The following is a 15,327-nucleotide window of genomic DNA, read 5'->3' on the forward strand; positions in this document are numbered from 1 at the left end:
TCTAACTGGTTTACAGCCCTTTTCTGATTTACATTTGGTGCTTATATTTAATCCTGGACATGTCAGAAGAGAAAACTGTTGTTGTTTTGAGCGTGCTGGGAAAACCCCGAAAGGGAAAACGTTCTTAGGTACCTACCAACTTCTGGAAACAACAGTTTACTACTGGTCAAAGTTACCTAATCATATTATGTAAATTAATTTTAGATTTTATTACAATATTTAAGGTACTTATGTTGATTGATGGCGGAAGGCACCAAGTATACCTGTTAAAACATTTGGGATCCCTCAAACCGTTATTAAGGACGATAGGAATCATTTACCCTAAGGGTCCCAGCACACGGGCCATTGGCTACAACCACAAAACGAGACCACCGGCATATTTCCTGTAGGTTTCATACGTTTCCGTGTGGCGGCCACTGACGTCAATCGTGTGCGGCGAATCCATTATTAAAATGCATGGGAAACTAAGAGAAATATGCCGATGGCATCGATTTTTGATTGTATGTTCCCAGCCTTTAATAACAACATGCCCTAGCTGGAAAACCCGCTTCAGGCATGTTGAAATACCATGTTAACCACAAACGGCATTTAGTCAAACCTTGTTACCATTTTAAGAATAATTATTGTACCTACTCGTACATCGTTAAAGAGTACCCTTGCTCCACATTTTCTCTCGAGTGTTAGAACAGTGATTTTAAAATGGTGTCGAGAAATCTCAACACTTGTTTTGTTTGGGAAAAACTGACATTTAACTAGTCTGCTAGTCGTGTAATGGACAAAAGGGACGGTCGACAGCACATTAAAATAAACCATGTTGTTTAGTTTAACCAAAAATTTCAAGTTCGATGCCGCAATGCGTTGGTACTCGTACCTACATGTTACGGTATTTAAGGAAATATTTATTTTTCCTTATCTAAAGGTAGCAAGATTTAGCATATACTTAAATGTTGTCACAAAAATATTTGTGGTATTGAATGAACTACGAATTTTTAATTGCAGGTTCTCATTTCATTGATAATTCATATAAACTATTGTTAAGGTTAATGAAGTAACTAAACAATAATACCTACTTTAACATGACAGCTCATTTATGTAAATAAAAAGGGAACAGCAGTGTAAAGACAAACATGATTAAAATTTACACAGCTGTAACTCATGCCAGTTGACCAAACTAACTTATTTAACCGATAGTTCAATTTCCTGTTAAACAATGAATTTTATAAGTAGTACATTTACATAATGGCCAATTATTCCGTCAATCAAATACTAATAAGGAATTGTTTTTGCTGTTAGGTTGCTAACCTGATTGTAATACTTATTGCAAATTATCTTTTATCTTGCAAACGAAATGCTTTAATTGGTACTTTACTAGGGAACTGCATAACCGAGCCATTGTACGGTTATTTATCGGAATTTAAGTATTTAGATCAAGTTGCTCATTAGTTTCCTCTTTACAACACTCTTATACCGCTTTATATCGTATCGGAGAGCCATCAAACCCTAGACAGACTGTCGAAACACCGCTCATACAGGCTGATAATTACCTTTAATGACCCGCGGGCCGTATGGAATGATATGGACCATTCGGCTTGAGCTCTGAAGCGCACAGTGAAGTCAAATTGTTGGCATAGTCAAAGAAAACATTAAGTTATATTTTCTACAAAGCAGTAAAAGAATAATTCATCTTACTAAAGTAATTACCAAACAGAGTAAGAGTCAACAACTTAAAAATTTCGATATAAATATGAAATGTAATAAAATTACCGGTATGAAAATAACTAATAACCATTTCACTTTTGTTCAGTCATTGATTTAAAATAGTTTTAAAATTTAAATAATGTATTGTCAATTTGCATGCTCATTATATATTATCATAGTTTAATCACATTTTATTAATTATTGTATGAAATATATTTGCAGTACTTATGTTTTACAAAGTTGATGCATTGGATAAGTGAACCGAAGGGAAAAATCAAGGCATTCGCAAGAAGATGACATACCATTCAACTTGACTATGACGCCAACAAGCCAAATTGCTTGCTTCTGTGAAAATGCAAGGGTCATTCGTGACTGGCGTGCTGCGTGCGCGCAGTGTTTCTTTCGCAAGCCCAGCAGTGTTGTGCTGGCCGTCGGAACCGACGCACGCGTGTTGCACCCGCGACTGACAGTTTACGCAACGGTTCGAAAGTGATGTGGCGGTAGGAAGGGCTCAGTGGCGGTACTCCGAGGCATATTGCCTCACAGTGTAAACAAACTTTTGAATTATTCACGAACATCGTAAGTACTCATTCTGAATTGTTGTAATGTTTGTCAACAAACGATTGTTGCGCACTACACGTGTCCTCTAGCTCGTTAAGCCGTGTGATTTTTAATAGTTTATTGCTTTGGGATCAAAGTAGACTAATTATACTAATTAATATCTGAGGAATATTTTCACATATATTATAATTTTTTCTCATGGAATTTCTCTGTGCCCGTAATTAAAGCAGTTCTTTGAGGTCTAATTAATTCTAATGAAAAGCATACATGAACATGCATGTATGCGTTATACGTAAAATTGTTATATTTTTAACTTTTAACTAAGTATGAAATTAATAGGAGCTATATTATTATCCTCTAATAGACTGTAAAACGAAAAACACATTTACTGGAAATAAAGATAGATACACCTTTAATATTTCGGCATTGAATCTCATCTCTGAAATCTAAATATGCGAAGTTGAACAATGTAGATTTGACCTTGACCTATCGTAATACTTACTTGTCTTTACCTCACAACAATGCAAATATGTAAATTGCCAAGCAAATATTTACTATAGTAAGAAAAAGAACAGAAAAAAAGAAACAGAATGTCGCTTGTCGCTTTTGTCCAAAGATTATAATTCTATTGTCTGCCTTAAGTCTTAAAAAAACAAAACAAGATTAAGATAGAAAGAAAGTTTTGCAAATATTGTTAATGCACTGTTAAATTAACAATGCACTAAGACCAAGTAAATTAACTTTAAATGTTATCTTTAAAATATTAAGAAGTAAATAAATACCTATATTTTTGTCTAAATGCATAAAACGTGACTATCTAAAACGGGGGACTATGAGGATGGATTCACCTTAAAAGAGAGTATTGTTAATTAAATCCATTTTTATTATTTATTTATTTATTTAAACATCTTACAAGCTAACAGAATATATTCCAAAGCGCTTTAAGATAAACTGTATGCAAATGCATGCTTCATTTATTCAGAAACTAGCTTTTTCCCGCAGCTTCACCCGCGTGAAATTTAGTTTGTCACAGATCGTTATAAATTATGGCCTTTAATATGTTATTCTGGGTTACAAAGAATAATACTGTAAAATTTCATCAAAATCCGTTTAGTAGTTTTTGCGTGAAAGAGTAACAAACATCCATCCAGACATCCAAACTTTTGCATTTATAATATTAGTAGGATGTAAACATACCTATTTTTGGTAATTATTTAAAAATAAAGTCTTTTTAGTATTTCAATAAGGTCATTCTACTTCAACTCGACTGAAAGATGCATAAAGACTTACTCTTTATGATGGAAGTTCAAAACTTCTTGTTTCTTCCTTTGATATGGAAAACCACGGGATTTCGGTGGAAATCGTTACATTTTTTTAAATCTAATTAACTCCTCTCAGCCTCAATTAAATCGTACGTCCATCGGCCGTCGATTTTTTGTATTCAGTACCATGCTGCCGCGTTCCGTCCTGAATGCCTTCAGTTCTTACGTGAGAAAAGCATACTTATCGTAAAACATTTTCAGGTCTACAGGTAATATTGAACCTTCGTTCGTTCGTTCGTTTCAGCCAAATGACGTCCACTGCTGGACAAAGGCCTCCTCCAAGGTTTTCCACAATGCACGGTCCTGCGCAAGTGGCAGTGGGCGGGGCACATAGCTCGTAGAGACGATGGCCGTTGGGGCAGAAAAGTTCTCGAGTGGCGACCACGGGCTGGAAGACGTAGCGTGGGCAGGCCTCCTACTAGGTGGACCGACGATCTCGTAAAGGTCGCGGGAAGAGCCTGGATTGAACCTTACTACAAAGTAATAGTGGTTAGTATTAGTCAAATTACACATTAAGCTGTTAAGTAAATAAAGGCGTTAAACGATCGATAGCAATCAGTGATAACACCAAATATTCTGTAACGCTTGCTTAAGCAAACTCTGCTTGCACAATTGTCCCAAATATATTACGGTCAGCAAAACCGCCAATCGGCTTAATACTACTTTTATCTTTATTACTTTTGTCAGCACTTTCCATTACCCCGAAAACTGTGCCAAGTAATAACATTGTAGTTTCTGTTAGACCCTAGTGTAAGCAGTAAGAAACTTAGGTCATTCCCTAAATCTTAGTACTATTTTACTACGTGCTTCTGTCATGTCATAACATCCTTTTACAACAAGGTGGGAATGTGACTTTACTTAAGAGCTTTACTTGTTTTATTCTTTTCCATGTTATCCAATCTCTAAAAACCAACATTACATTGGTGTGCCATATACTCGTAAGTATGTTTTTTGTAGTATTGTAATACGAACGGACAAAAAATGACCCCAATTTTAGATTTACCTTAACATGCTGTTGATACAAATGACAATGTTGTTATCTATATATATAAAAGAAAGTCGTGTTAGTTACTCCACTTATAACTCAAGAACGGCTGAACCGATTTAGCTGAAAATTGTCAGGGAGGTAGTTTAGAGCCAGGAGAAGGACATAGGATACTTTTTATCCCGTTCGAAATTAAAAAAAAGTCTGCTTAATTATTGCCATTAAGGCGGAACAAAGTCCGCCGGGTCAGCTAGTAGGACATAAAACATTATTTTGAACTTCCTGAATGCATAAAGTTTTCCTTAACAAAGTACCTATAATTGGGTAATTTTCATTTTTTTATAAGCACAAAGCATTACACTTTTGCATAAGTTAACTAATTGTTTTTAAACCTGTCACGAATATTACAACAAATCTATGTATGTATCTCCTCTTTGGCACTATTACTCGTACCAAAATAGAGTCCAAATTATTAGTCAGTGCACAGACAAGAATTCAGGCCTTGTGGTGACTCACAGTTATGTTACCTTGATTTTTTCTCAGTGATTGCTGTGCTAACCGTACTTTGGTGAGTCATCCAATTAGCTATGTACCTGGCACCCAGGTTTACAAGGCTGGATGGTACCATGTGCATATAAAATGCAGTTTGAAAGGTCGTCTTCGTCGAGTGAAGTCAGCAGATTTCCCGGTTTTGGATGGTGGATCCGATAACGGAGTTTGTGGATTTTTATGTGTACCATTTACGATGTTAAGGAGTTTTTTATTAAGTATTTTTATGATCTGGCTGTATAAAACCGGTTTAGTCTTAGGTATTACGAAGAATAAGACCTCAGCCAATGATCTCATTTCAGAATATACCTAGCCATGAACGAACAATGTGCTTAACGTGTGACCTGTGTGTTTACACTTTTGGGACTGAAAAATGCTCTGTCTGTCTGTTTTTATTTTTTGGTAAAAAAAAGGCTGTTGACTGGATACCACATACGGGCAAATGCAGTATGGAGGACATTCCAATAAGCCCGATCGGTACAAGGCTCATCAAAGTGCCTTTCGTAGTGAGTAGCGACCCGCTTTGTCAAAAAGGCCCGTCCACACGGCATTCCAGTCTCTTGCAAAGGGTCTGTTATTGTAACATTCACAATATTGTAGTATCCATTATTCTTTGTTACCTTTGTGAAGAGAAAATAAACATTTTTTTTAAATTTTATTCATATTGTAAATGAAAGAGTAGTCATGTCTAACTCTCTCTTGATTGTTATTTTTTCTTAACTAAACAAATTCAGGTAAATCGTCCACTCGTCAGATCCACATCGGTACTTTAATTCAAAATAGAGCTATTTAATATAGAAACCTGAGCAACTTGAAAAGCTCCCAATGATTAAGTTATTTATTTACAAGATACAAACCCCAGGAAGACCCGTGGCCGACAGCGGGTCGGTTATGGGTTTAGGGGAACCTCCTTATTTATAAGGGGCATTTTGGGCACGCACGAAAAAGATTGCCTTTCTATACATAAACTATTGTTATGACCAAGTATGGGAATTGGTAGAGTGCCTTCAGTACATTTTGTTGTATACTGGGTTCTTTAGTTTCCAAAATCAATAGATTTATCTTATACCTACTTCTTTTCGTGTGAAAAGTCAACTTTTTTCAAGTCAATAACAACCCAACGATTCTGACGTCACACTGACCTTTTGCAATACGATCAACTTGTTCTGATCTTGGGTGTACACTGTACAACCTTGTAAAGACACGGTTTTGAATTGCAATTGGTTTTCCTCAAAATATCCTGTTACTTTGTGTTTGAGCCCTCAAAGTAAAAAAGATAAGATTATGGTTACAAGGAAACGAGTGACCCAATTGATCTTTCCATTTGGGAATGGAAACTACATTTCCGGGATAACAAATATCCAATATAATATTATGACGTAACCTTATAATTTGTCATAAGCCAGGCCTCTTCTTCAAGGTGAGGATGAATAGACATTAACTCGTACCTACTGAGCACGTCTATACACTTTAGACTGCATCTCAATAACAGATATTGGCGATTACGGCCAAAAATCTGCCTTATTCTGCATAAAAAATTGGGTGATGTACTCGTAATCTGTCATAGAAAAAATAAATAATGCAGATTTTTACTGAATGGTTGAAATCAATTTTTCCTGCAGCAAGCATGGACCCGGAATGTCGTGACCGTTGCGAATTCAAAACCGACGTTAAATCTTAATTTCTCGTAGATTAGTTATGCCAATTCTTCAAGGTGTTAGACATAAGTTTTTTTTTATATCCACAATGAGGAAGCTCATGGCCTGTATCTCACCTGATGGATATTGATGATCAGGTGGAAGCGAACTTCAGCGGAATTCTCAATCACAAAGGAACTGTCTATCTTACCGTCCAGTATTGAATAGATAAAAAGCTTCTTGTCGCGGATATGTGTGTTTGTTTATAAATATTATCGGTGTCTAGTAGGTGATTAATAAATAAATAATTAATGGCAAAACTATAAAGAGGCTAAATGTAGACCTAACAACAGACATCAAGATTAAAGTGGATTCCAAAAGTGGAGCAATTTATTACTTAGCTTTGAGTCGAACTACTTCTGAGAATATTTTTGAGTAATTATATTTTTGACTCCGTTGCTATAAGCCTACTAATAATACTTACTTATAAAATACAGAAAACTTAAATTAGGTAAATAATGAGCATACTAAATACAATACTTAAGACACAAGTATTGTATTAAGTTTGCTCATTAATATTGTTTTATGTACTAGTTGTATAGTTAGTACGTGGCTAGCTTTACGGCAGCAAACATTCGCTTAATATTATTTGGAATATCTTCCAAAATGTTTTATGAAATGTAAAGCTTTATTCTGTCACTCTAAGTGTTATTACTTGAAGTACTAACCTGGGCAGCCCTCGACGGATTTAACGATCCATCCGAGATATCGACGGCATAATAATATACCTTTGATATCGATGGCAGATATTACTCACTCGCCCGAGCTATTGGATCTCCCTATGAAAGGAAGTAAAGTGCCTGGACATCCATTATAACGATCCTGTTGAAAATAACGATGTAGATTGTAGGTGATGGGCTCGATAAACTTGTATACTGGAAGAAGCTGTTAGAGAATTTAGGTTATAGGTTTTTTACAGCACTTGCCTTAAATAAAACGGTAAATGGGACTGATGGTTTTCGTTATGGACTAGTAGGTATGCCAGATCGCGGGGTCGATCCCAACGCAATACAATCAGTGACTTACATTACATTCTATTTATAAAAGATAAAATATGAAATTCGGTACAAAGTTATAACCTTTCAATTCCATAAATATCTTTACACGTGAATTACCTACAAATGAATGGTCACGTTTTTCATTTGAAAATTGGTTGTCTTGTCAATTGAGATAAATAGGTGATTGGATATTTGACACTTTCCAAGGTAGAAAGCGATTCGAGTGGGTGTTATCGATATTCAGATTAAAGAGAGTTCAATAAAATATACATCTTCACGTGGCATACTTCAATATGACATTCCATTAAGTACCGACTACTGATCTTTATTTAGGTTGGATATTTATATGTGACAGAATATTGAAATTGTACGAGTTATTCCGAAAACTGACCCTTTTAATTATTTTTGGGTAACATGACTTAATTAACTTACATGATATTAAAACTACTTAAAGAGCATCCAAAAAAGTCTATACTTATGCTGTTTATCCTTACTATTGCTTAGTTTGTTATTTAAAAACAAATGGGTGCTTCTGGGTTTCCCATGATTCTTGTGCCATTCAAATAATATTGAAACAGATAAAACAAAGCATTCCTTATTACACTTTTTTCCGAGTGAAAATCACCTTTCGCACTTCACGCGACTTGCTGATTATTCAAAACTATGGCCTTCGACAAAAGGTCGAATCGAATCCAATTTATGAAAAACTATCTAAGTACCTAGTATGTGATTCAGAATCATTCTAGTAACTAATAAATAACTGATCGATGGAGTGAAGCCGATTGAATCGATGTCATTCATCTGGGGGCACGGCAGTGCCCCCACCAAGTCGAGCAAAAAAGCGGCACGGCCGTACCATCCTTTTCTCGAAGCAATTCAGGCCATTTTCGACCGCCTGTAACTTCGTTGTGGATAAAACTAGAAGGCTTAATTTTCATTAGCTATGCAGGCATTGTAAAGACACGGTATATTTCAAATTTCATTCAATTTGAACCAGTAGTTTAAGAATTATAACGGGTCAAAGTTTCTTAATTTTGTCACTCACTGACTGACTGACTGACTGACTCACCAATCATCAAAATTCTAAGGCACTTCTAGCAGACCTAGAAGCTTCAAATTTGGAATATAAGTAGTGTTTGGTGTATGAATCAAGGAAAAACTAAAATATTTGGGGGCACGGTAGTGCAACCGCCAAGTCGAGTAAAATTTTTCAATTTCGGTCCAGTTTTCTAGATACATAACTGCTGTCTACAAAATACAAAAAGAAATGAGATCCCATCAAAAACAATACTTGTCAAAAAAACCAAGTCTCGCAACTCAGTTGTTCTACGGTAAAAAGTTGTGAGATCCATGTAATACCAAGTCCAGGCCAGGAAATCTTTAACGTTTTACATAAATATATTGACTTGGCCATCGCATGAAAACACGTGTAAATTAAATTATTTAGTGCGATGGCCAAGTCAATAATTTATGTAAAACGTTAAAAATTTCCTGGCCTGGACTTGGTATTACATGGATCTCACAACTTTTTACCGTAGAACAACTGAGTTGCGAGACTTGATTTTTTTGACAAGTATTGTTTTTGATGGGATATTATTTACCGAATTATACAACTGTTTTGTCTTAAGGTTCTGAACTGCTCGATTCGATTGCCTTTAAAAAAGGTATTATTAAATTGACGTGCATGAAAATGACGGGAAATCATTACGTGATGCGGAATGTGTGACAAGGTTCATCTGAACATTGCCAATTAACTCGATTGCTAGTGTGAATACAGTTGAACACCTTTTGGCCGCGAATTCAAATTCAAATTGGTTTATTTGTGCGCAAACGACTAAATTTGTGGAAAAACTATTTAATGTTTAACGATGACTTTACAGTTGACATTTATGAGTGATGACTATTATTATGAATAGTACTTATTAATGACTTTTTATAGCCCATTTTTTACATTTTAAATTTAGTACTATTACAACTAAATACTTAAAATACCGCAGTAACTAGCTTGATGTGACGTCGTTTTTCGTCTGTGCTATTGAACTGAGAGACTTACACGGTGAGCTTTGTTGGTTCCTTTAGAATTTCCAACATACCGAAACTCAACAGCGGAAAGGAGTAATGGAGGAGTCCATTCAGACCATTTTTATCCGTTTTCCTATTTCATGTCACTTGGGGGATGTTGTTTATCTTAGTTGTTTATACAAATAACAAACAGGTTGACTAATTTTAGCGGCTTCGTAAATAAGTCACCCACAGAGCAGCCTCGAGACCAAGGTGAGCTTGTCCACGTGTAATGTGAAAATGTTTTGCTGTGGCGCTAAAAAAACAATACCAAGAAGTCGTTTTTAGGGTTCCGTACCCAAAGGGCTACCAATGTGGACATCCTTAGTAGAGGCCTTTGTCCAGTAGTGGGCCTAAAGAGTGACAACTAGACGCCAATGCTTTGAAGATCAAACAAACAAATAACAAAATATCTCACTGTCAGCAGTACCTAGGTATCTAATGAACCATGATAAGTAAAATTTTCGAAATACTGTTTATTTTATTTAGTGTGATGGTACACAGATTCACATATTAATTAATTAATATTTCTATTGTGCGATTTTTGTTAAAAAAAAGTTATATTCTGCGTTTATGTTATTTTCGATTTACGAAAGTAGCACATTATTGTTTATTGTTTGACATTTATTCTTATAAAGAGAAATTATGCCACTTACATAGAACACAAGGTAACACTTACATAGTAAAAAACTAGGATAATAATGAGGGTTTTCGCGAATGAAAGATCCGCTAGATGGCGGGACGTAGATGTGGGGTCTGACTGCTGCGTGATTGGTGGATTTTGACATTATCTGTCAATGTCATGTCAAAAATAATGCAGCATTCATGCAGCATTTGGACTAATCAAGCAATCATGCAGCATTTGGACCTCGCGTCTACGTATTGCCATCTGGCGGATTTTTCATTCGCGAAAACCCTCATTGTTGTCGTACATAAAAGAAATAACAAATATAAAAGTAAAAATATACTCATCACTCACTCATAGACCCAGATTTAGAAGCGACTAGCGTAGCACAGTCTCAAATTCGCTAACGCAAGTATTCGCGAGTAAGCGTGCCTCGCTACTTCGCTAGCCTCCTCTTAAATACATTGAACAAGTCAATATTTTTAACATTAACAAAATAATGGTTTTTAATGTTATATGATACGGAACCCACAGGTCTGACTCACTTTTGGTCGGTTTGGTTTACTAATAAGTCGATTAATCAGGGCGGATTCTTTGAATCCTGGTCTAAATGTCAGACGAAGATCTTTACGAGGAAAGTCATTGGTCAAGGGCTTTGGAAACTAGCTTCTGTGGAAACTAACTTAATATACTATTTTTAGAATTATTTCAAAAATACCTATTAACAGGTTCATTTGTTAATCATTTAGATCTTAGGAAGGCAAGTTAATCAGCCTGTTCGATTAATGCCCGTTTTCACCATCGATCCCTCAATTTTTAGGGAACCCTATAAAAACAAAATTCCTGTTATTTGTTACCATAGGGGTCACTTAAAAATTAGAGGTTGATGGTGAAAACGGGCATAAGCCAAGTGAGACTATTATATCGGCTCATGAGGTCCAGAGGGTACCAGGGACACGTAATAAATAAATGTAATCACGCAAAACTTATCTAATAAGGTCATTTGCAAAAAAGATCTATTTATTTTTAAAACGTTATTTAAACATGAATTAAATCGGCCATTTAGTTATCCAACCTGCTTTGTCTACATATAACGGTCTAGTGAATCATTACGTTAATTGCACATGTTACAGTACTAATTAGTAGAAAATACCTATTATCTACTAATTTCTATTTTAAAAAGTGAATGAATGTAAGTACCACGTGATTAGCCGGTGTGTGTCGATTGATAATAGATGGTTAATGATAAGTACTCGATGACGATCAGCCGTCATTAGTTCAAATTAGCAAAGGTTTCTCTCATCTACTGATAGGTTTAACCCTTAAATATTTCTTCCATATTTTATTTAATACTGTTTTTAGCGAATTTAGATCAACAATTATTTTTCTTTAACAGAATTTGTTTGTTTTTTACCGTTTAAACCTTCCCTTATCTCTCACAATTTCAAGACAAAAATTTGCCAAATCGGTCCAGCTGCTCTCGAGATTTATTGAGACAAACGAACAGTAATTCATCTTTATGTTTTAGGAGGAAGATAAGTGCATTTATGCACGTGCAGTTATATGATGCCAGCAATAAAAAATAAAAACCAAATTAATAAAACGTGGTATATTTACGAGCAGTTGCTACGTGGCTGCACTTTAGTCTATAGACAATATCTTTATTGCATCATGTTGGTACATAATAAAGATCTTAAATAATCATTTTTAATCTTTTGCCAACTAAAGCTCGGTTATACTTACCACACATGGTTATATGGCTGCAATATTATGTATTTTGACAGTAAAAAAATATCTCTTCGAAACAAGCAATATTTTTATTGCATTAAAACCTTTTTCGCGGCCTCGCCATCTTGAATATCAGTTTATCACCGAAAGACTGTATCACCCTTTCAAAAAACTATAGGTATAATTCATGGTTTCCATTCAACATGGGTCTCAAATTATCTCTATACTAAATTTTATCAAAATCAGTGCAGTGTTTTCAAAGTGAAAGAGTAAAACTTCCATTAATCCACTCTCACTCACGTACGTTTACATTTATAGACATTAGTAGAATGTGGCTGCACTTTTTGAAGCAATACTTACTTACTTTATGAAATGAAGCGTACTTATGTACAACTTTAGCATTAAACGGGTCTTTATGTAAGGAAATGTATGTACAATGCAATGTAAATGTTAAAGTTGTTAAATAAACTTTTATTACTTTTTACTTTTACTTTTTACTTCTAATGTTGCACTGTGTTGCAGCCTCATATAGCAGAATATATTGACCGCTGTGAAGGTATGAGTACGGATTATCATAGGTATAAACAAAGTTGCCAAATCATACATGACCATTATAAACAGGGAAAATCCACCTTATTTATTGCAAAGTATGTACCTACCTAAATAATTTCGTTTTTCTTTTGCCATGCCGAAAAGACTTGTTTATTCTTTTGCCATACCAAAAAATAGTCGTAATTGGTAATACGTAAATATGAACGTGTACCCCAACGTGACACTTCATGCCGAATTGCAACAGAAACCTTTCTCAGTTCACTGAACCTCCAAGTTGTGCTCCAAGGCTGAACGTGTACAATGGGAAAGGTATTCGGTAGGACCAATCCATAAATAGTGTATGACATGATACATGATGATAATGGGTTCGTGTCTGACAATCATACCTACAGTTAGGGCAAAAACTTATTCATTGTAAAACCACAACTCCAAATGAGATTTTACTCATGTAAAAAGGTTACTTTTTTAGTGAAATCTTGTTATCATAAACAGCATGCAGAATTTACTTTCTAAATGTTAAACTAAAAAAATCAATTTTGAGTTCAGAACAACAAGTTCTGAACTTAAAATGGATTTTTAGTTGGATTCCTTTTAGTATAAAAAACCGCAATCCAAGATACATTTTATTACCCTTTTTAAGCATAATACGTCAAATATTTCGATTTAAGAACTGTTTCATCGGTCCCTTTAAAGAGGCGAATATGCTAGTGGCAGTATTACTATTTCTATGACATTAATCACATTAAGGCTGAGTTGCACCAACTTAACTTTCAGAATAACCGGTGCTTTTTGTATGGAGTTTGACAGATTTTTGACGTTTGTTAAAGTCAAAATAAGATGGTGCAACTCAGCCTAAGACAAATCCGTGTGAATATGAACGTGAAAAAGAAACAATCAAAATTAAATGACGGCGAATCTACTGAGTTCATTTACTGTGCGTACACGCAGTTGCACAATGCAGCACAATCAGCGCTTGATACTCCCGACTTTTAGCTTGAACAGCGCAATTACTATCTGCACTACGGCTTCGGATTACTATGATTATTTTACAATAACATTATGTCACATGTTTAGAACATATGCATTAGAGTGACCGTAATATTTTTTTGTAAGTGGAGGATATAAAAAGATGATGTAATATTATTACAAAGGTGTCATTAATATTTTCAAAAATAAAGTTTTTTTTTTAATTTGTTTTAGATTTTCGTTCGGTAGAAAAACATCGTCTCCAACAGATCATAGATCAAGCACCTACTTAGTTACATCTACATGCCTATCATTATTTTTCAAGTTGACATGTAATTTTTAAAATAATAGGTAGGTAACAAAAAACAATTTCCTCCGGAACTGTCCGAAACTATTCAATTGTCAATGTCATTGAATAGGCCAAAGTCGTTCGTGCGTCAAAAATCAGTTCAACTAATAAGTAATTAGTAATTCACGGCACCAACCACTTGACAACCGTCTTCATTCACAACGACAAAGACGACCGATACTAATGGAATAGACAATACAGCAATTTATATTTAATTGCTTATTGTATCCAAATTCCCATCAAACCGACTGATTTATCTATGTCTCTTGGCTTTTGAATAGTTAAGTGAAATTCTGCTGAAACAGAAGTCTAAACACCTTAGAAAGGTCTCAATAACTCAAATCTAAAGCAGATTCACAAATGATGTTCTGTTAGGTTGGAAATGACACTATTTACTTCAATATGTTAGGCTGAGATACGGGTCTCCTCAATGGACGGACAGTGCGAATAAATCCTTGCGCGGCACAGTGATCAATAATCAGAATTTAGGATGACAAAAATATTTTAATCTGAAATTACAATTATCTAATAATGTTATTGAAAATATCATTTAGTAAATAAATATTTCTTTATTAAAAAAATGAATTTGAGACTACAATCTTAAAAAACCGGCCAAGTGCGAGTCGGACTCGCGCACCGAGGGTTCCGTACACACCTGTAGGTATATAATATAACTTTGATTTTGTTACAGCTTAAAGGTACTATGGACCTGATTATTTGATATGAATTTCAATTAAATACCTCTACGCGTTCATGAGGAAAGTAGTAGTAACTTTAAAATTCTCATTTTATCACTTTGGAAGAATCTCTCGCGCAAACTATTCAGTTTAGAAAAAAATGATATTAGAAACCTCAATATCATTTTTGAAGACCTATCCAGAGATACCCCACACGTATGGGTTTGATGAAAAACATATTTTTGAGTTTCAGTTCTAGTACCCCCTGATGCCCTTAGTTCAATATATTAAAGAAGAGTTAATTTCAATTGGGTAAAAAGTACTAGTGCCTATTTTGTCGAATACGAAATATCATTCTGTAGACTGCCTCGTGACTTAACAGTAAATTCAGGAGATGATGATGAAATGTTATGAAGTGCTGAGTCAGCCCTACGTTTTCCGACTGAATGAAGTTTCATCTCGGCTGCTAAGCACAACTATTCTTCACTTCTGGATGATACTTCGTCTTTTAATCTACTACGCTTAGTTCTGTCACCTAAATCCATGAAAGACTTTTTCA

At 35.0% G+C, this 15,327-nt stretch overlaps 1 protein-coding gene across 1 annotated transcript in view; it reads left to right on the plus strand.

Annotated features, from left to right (window-relative positions):
• Window positions 1-2,084: 2,084 nt before the first annotated feature.
• The window catches only part of LOC135073399 (proton-coupled amino acid transporter-like protein pathetic), a 59,724-nt gene continuing 46,481 nt past the window's right edge, over window positions 2,085-15,327 (plus strand). The window contains exon 1 of the mRNA XM_063967578.1: window positions 2,085-2,277. The gene's annotated coding sequence lies outside the window, so the exon portion shown is untranslated. The remainder of the gene's footprint in view (window positions 2,278-15,327) is intronic.

Source organism: Ostrinia nubilalis, chromosome 7 (genome assembly GCF_963855985.1).
Source record: "Ostrinia nubilalis chromosome 7, ilOstNubi1.1, whole genome shotgun sequence".
Lineage (NCBI taxonomy): Eukaryota > Metazoa > Arthropoda > Insecta > Lepidoptera > Crambidae > Ostrinia > Ostrinia nubilalis.